This window comes from Athene cunicularia, assembly GCF_003259725.1.
Source record: "Athene cunicularia isolate RWA chromosome 21 unlocalized genomic scaffold, athCun1 chr21_part1, whole genome shotgun sequence".
In the NCBI taxonomy this organism is placed as follows: domain Eukaryota; kingdom Metazoa; phylum Chordata; class Aves; order Strigiformes; family Strigidae; genus Athene; species Athene cunicularia.
In genome coordinates, this window is record NW_020799127.1 from 9,065,811 (window position 1) to 9,071,160 (window position 5,350).

Consider the following 5,350-nt stretch of genomic DNA (forward strand, 5'->3'; position numbering starts at 1 on the left):
GGGCGTTGCTCCCCGCCGCCGCAAGGGGGCGCTGTGTCTCCCGCGCGGGCCGCGAGGTGGGGCCGGGCTTTGCCCCGCGCCCTCGGCGAACGGGTCCGCTGCGGCCACCGGCGACGTTTGTCCGCCGGTATCGCCGGAGGGAACAAACCAGCGCCGCGCTCACCGTTGTAGGAGTTGCTACTCGGAACGTCCGTTTTCCTGAACTCTGGCTTGAAGTAAATCCATCTGCACGTGTAATGATTTCTTGGCCATTTTGAGTAACTAATCCCATGTGGATTATCACAGATTTGACAGGGTGGCTTGTGTCTAGACTTAGCATTTCTGATGGTAAGACAGGTTTCTCCCTGAAAGCTGAATGTAAAGACTTTTGTAGGCCTTTGCCAGTGATACTGCTTATTGCGGCTTAAACAATGCGACCCTGGTTTTTGATCAGTTTTGCTGTACAGGACAATCTTTTTTGTTGGACAAAGAAACACCTGTGGGCGACTCTAGAACTCCCAGCACTGACAGTGGCTAACAATAGGAATAACAAAATGTGTCCGCTCTACGCTTTAGGCTGGAATAGTTATTAATATTGCAAAGAAGGAAGAATGCTTGATTTCATTGCACAATGTGGTGCATGTCTGCAGTTGACTTTGCTTTCTCTCTTGGGGTTTCTGCTGACCTCTGGTGTAAGTCCCCCACATCTGCCCTTGTTCTTAGGAACAGTAAGGTCCTCTAATGCACATTTGTATCTTAAAATCAATTTGTGTTGCTATACAAAGGAAAGTGATGGGAGAAGAATGAGGAGGAATGCAAACTAGGAGAGAATTTTGGTGAGGGTTTTTTTTTTCTTGGATGTGAGAAATGATGAAGAGGACTTCTGAAGATAGCTGAATATGTTATGTAGATGAAAGTGAAAAGAATATAAGGGGGATGGAAGTTAAAAGAAAGGAAAGCAGATAAGTGAGGTTCTGTGGTTCTGATGAATTAGGGTACATGGTGTTAACGGTGAGACTGCACTGTGTTGTGTTCTGGACATGTGCTTGGGGTAACAACTAGTGATCGTGGCTTGTGCTGAACTGCACGTGCTCCAAATGCTTTGCTGTACCTCTGTTGCTCTGGACTTGAAGACTGCAGCTAATTGTTTCTGTGGATGAACTGTGCATGCAACATGAGTTATTTTAAGTTTACATTGTTCTGCTTGCATATATGTGTCAAGGAGAAAGCAGTCTTTTTTAAAAAAAAAATTAAAAAATTGTGGTATGTTGATGTACGCACTTGCTGATGGCGCAGATAGCCCCAAATGTTATTACGACTGGACACAAAGGACAAAGTTGTTTTTAAAAGGTGTTTCAGAGCGTTGATGTGACTTCGGTAGGACAGACTCCTGCAGTGCCTCCATGGTGGAACACGAGGAATAAGAGATGTTTGGCTTTTTAACTTGTTTGTGCCTGAGAGTCTTTGGTCCAGGAGAAGGTCATTCTGGGTTTCCCTGCGGATGTTACACTATGGCCTCTGTACTTCTATCAGCAGGCCTGGTTTTACTCTGTCAGATAACTTAGGAGTTGGTTCATGTGCACGTAATGGTATGAAATTTTCATCTCTTACTGTTAAATGACTTTACCTATGACCTTTGTTCACTAAAACCCCACTGCCTTACATTTCTGATTGTCCTACTGAATAAAAATGGTAAGTAATGGTGACACTTGTGATAGTTTCTATGCTGACTAGTGCACAGAGGATATTGAATTCTGTACCAATAGTTACATTCTCATTTCTCTGCATTCTTTGCAATATGAAGTTGTTTCAGGACTCTTAAACCATCTCACAGTTCTGTAGGCATGTATAAACCACTCTTTGAAATTTGCTAATTGCCTTAAAGACTAACTTCTAAGTAATCTTGGACATCCTGGTTGGTTAATACTGGTCAATAATGTCTGCTAAAAAACCAGCTCTTTTGTACCCTGTTTTGGATCCAGGTAGTAGACTTGTCTGTATCTAATAAATGAAATGTCTGAATTCTGTGAAAAAATAATACCATGGACTTTCACTCATGATGTTCCTTTTGTTCTGTATCACCCTGTGATACTGGATGTTCTTTGATCAGAGTTATCCTATTTGTAGTTTGCTTTGTAGCGTATGCCTCTTCAATTATCTCAGTTGCCTTGATATTTCCCCTTTTCAGCACTTGAAATTTTTGGTTGCTGTTTCTGTTTGTCTTGAGAGGAGAAAGGCATAAATGTAAGCAGCACCTGGAGAAGGAAAAGGCAAAATCTCTTTAGGAAGTTAGAAAATTATGAAAGTAAAATTTCTTATTGAAAGACTAACATGGGAAGTAATAGATATATATTTTTAAAACAGAATATCAGATATGGCTCTTGTATGGTCATTCTGTAGATTGTCATGATTTTTTTGGTGAGCCAACTTCTGTAAACAATAACTTTCTTTTACAGTAGCTGCTGCTGTATTATTGCTTAATCCTACTTATTTGTGGCAGGTGCTCTTGAGCAGGAAGCTTGGGGTTTTATTTTTTCATGTTTTATGGTAAGTGTGCCTCCAGTCTAGTTACCTGAAAGGGAATGAGTAGCTTAAACACCCTTTTCTGCCTTGTTAATGACTAGAAAAGGTAATTGTGGTAAGTCATCAGAGAGGAAAAGCTTTTCTGAAGAAAGGAAAACAAAGTGTAAGTTGGATGCTGTGGTGCTAGTTTTTGCATGACTAGTTTTGTGAACTTCTTCAGCACATCCAGAGTTCCTTCTGCAGAAGCGAGACCATCTGACACTTTAGTTATTTCAGATGTAGCCTTTATGAACCACCCTTTAGTAAGGGTTTGCTTCGGAAAAGCAAACCTAGCAAAAAACAGTGCAGAAGGTAATCTTTGAATAGATCTTTCCATCGTGCGAAGCCCTAAATTCTATCATTATTTGTTAAATTAAAATTCAATACACTGGCCTTGGTTACTGACTTCTAAAATGAACGAGTTGTCATGTCACTCATCTCTTTCTTAAAAATCACAGCCATACCTCAAGCAGAATCAAGATGTGCACAGTAGAACTTTAAACTGCATGCGATCGTTACAGAGTTTCATAGGTCTTATTCAGGTCCTTATCTTCTGTTCTGTTTTGTGGTAGTGTGACAGAGTTGATCTACATATGAAGACTGAGGTTAACGAGGCTATGTGGTAGTGCATTATGGCGATGTAAACAAAGTACGAAGATAATAAAATTCTTAGTTACCAAAGTTTTGAAGATCTATCACCCTGAAGTGAGGGAAGGCAACCTGAGCATCTGTTAATTCGAGAGAGAGAACAATACTATAGGACACCGTTAGAATTGCTGTGTCTCACTGAACCGATAGCAAGTTGGAGACTGTGGTGCTGCAGTGGTCAACGCATGTGCTGGTACATGAGTGGAAAAATCATATTGCCCAAATTACAAGCAGTTAAACTTTATGCTTCTTCTCTTCTCGCTGCATGGGGGATGCTGCACCGTGTACTGTGGTACTTATTGCAGGATAGAGAAAGATGTGTAGGTGTGCAAGGAAGGGGCAGAGACAATGAGTTTGAGCGTAACTCTGGTCTTGCAAAGGTAACAGTACCGTACTGTCACTGAAAGTCAGCCCCTTACGCATTGGGGGGTGCATTGCTCAGATGTATGAATTCACCCTGTACAAGACTTTAAAGCAATTGGATAACGCTAAATTGCTTCTTAAGTCATCTGCAGAAACTGACACAGATAGCAAATCTTTTATGCTTCAGGCATATGGAAGTGGTTTGTGATGCAAACATACTATCTAAAGTGGAAGTACAGCGTGGCTTTTGTGAACTCTCCTGTGTACCTTGATTACATCTCTTACTGAATGCTGCAAATGCCAGAAGCTTTACATGGCTTCAAAAACTAGGTACAGAGAGCCTGATGAAAGAAAAATCCATTAAGGCTGTAGAGAAAGTGCCTTGTATCAGACTGCTGGGAATTGGGAGCAGATGTTTCCTACTGCCCTAAACATCTCTTGTTTCCTTTTTTGCACATGCTAGGGCAATATTGGGTTAGGTGGACCTTGGGATTTGAGGCGTTTTGGCTGCTGTCAGGATCCATCTGTATTTTGCTATCTCTTTCATATTTCAGTAGGACAGTTCCATATTTTTCTGCCTACCCTTAATTCTGCTTACGAGATTCAGCTCAGGACCTTGTCTCTGCAGATGTGTCCTGAATCCTTCCAGGAAAGGACTGTACTGTTCTTTAAGTTTGGAGACAGCTGAGAAGAGAACAGCATGAGGAGAGCACTACAAAACTTTTTCAGTGTCAGGATTCATCTTTGCTATGAATGAGGAACACGTGCTTACTTTCACTGGTCAGAGTTGTATGAATGCAGTTACACCAGGCAGGTATAGGGCAGAATGAGTGTGTTGCATTTCCAGTTTAGCCAGAAGACCCACAGAAGGGAGGAAACTCATGGGTCAGTAAAGGAGGGCTAAATTAGAGGTTAGCATATTCAAGTGTCTAGACAGCAAGTACAGACATACTGCAAAAGTCAGTCTGTCAGGGAGTGGAGAGTCTAGATTAAAAAGCCATTTCAAAGGCATGTTGCCTGGATGGGGTAATCATGTGCTTAGGCTTTTTCAGTACATAAGCATAAGCTGAGTGAGGGAAGAGATCAAAAAAGGACAGAAAGATTGACACAGGTTCTGTAGCAGCTTAGACTGGAATGGAACTTGATAAATTAAAAATAGCTGGCTGTTCACACTTGTTTCCCAGAAATGGCCACAGCCACATTTGTTTTTACCATCCATTCGGTAATATTTGAATGCCTTACAGAAATGTGACGTCCATCCTGCTGCATTGTTATACAGTACCAGGCTGAGTTCATTCTTGCTCTCAGGCATGTAAACTGGTCATCAGGAAGTCAAGTTTTAGTCTAGTAAGAGGTGAAATACCCAGAGCTCACTTAATCTGTTAGGTTGGATACTTTTAGAGAAGTGTTGAGAGACATTCCACTGCAGGATGCTGGGCAGATCAGCAGAAGCAGAGAGGCTGACTCAAATCCTAGTCTAACTGCCCTGTTGCATCTCATCTGCTTCCTTACAGAGCCAGAGGGCTTGCTGTCAGCTGACTGGCTCAGCTGTGTTTTTATGCCCTTTAGGCACAGTGTTTCACCCAAGTGTCCTGTTATGCATAATGACAGTTCAGGGGAAGCTCCTGGAATCTACCCACGTGCAGTGTTTGGGGTCTGCAGCACCTCTGAGGTTCCTTTTCATCCGTCCCAAGAATGTGTTGTACTCTGTTACCTTTGTCTATTAAGCTCTTTCTCTTTTGTTGTGCTTTCATAGGTAGATGTCTTTGTGGTGAAGCTAAATGAACGATAGGATGCA

General features: G+C 41.9%; 1 protein-coding gene across 1 annotated transcript in view; it reads right to left on the minus strand.

The window, feature by feature from the left end:
- ERRFI1 (ERBB receptor feedback inhibitor 1) overlaps nucleotides 1-1,974 on the minus strand; it is an 11,577-nt gene extending 9,603 nt beyond the window's left edge. Inside the window, exon 1 of the mRNA XM_026862841.1 lies at nucleotides 164-1,974. The gene's annotated coding sequence lies outside the window, so the exon portion shown is untranslated. The remainder of the gene's footprint in view (nucleotides 1-163) is intronic.
- Nucleotides 1,975-5,350: the final 3,376 nt, after the last annotated feature.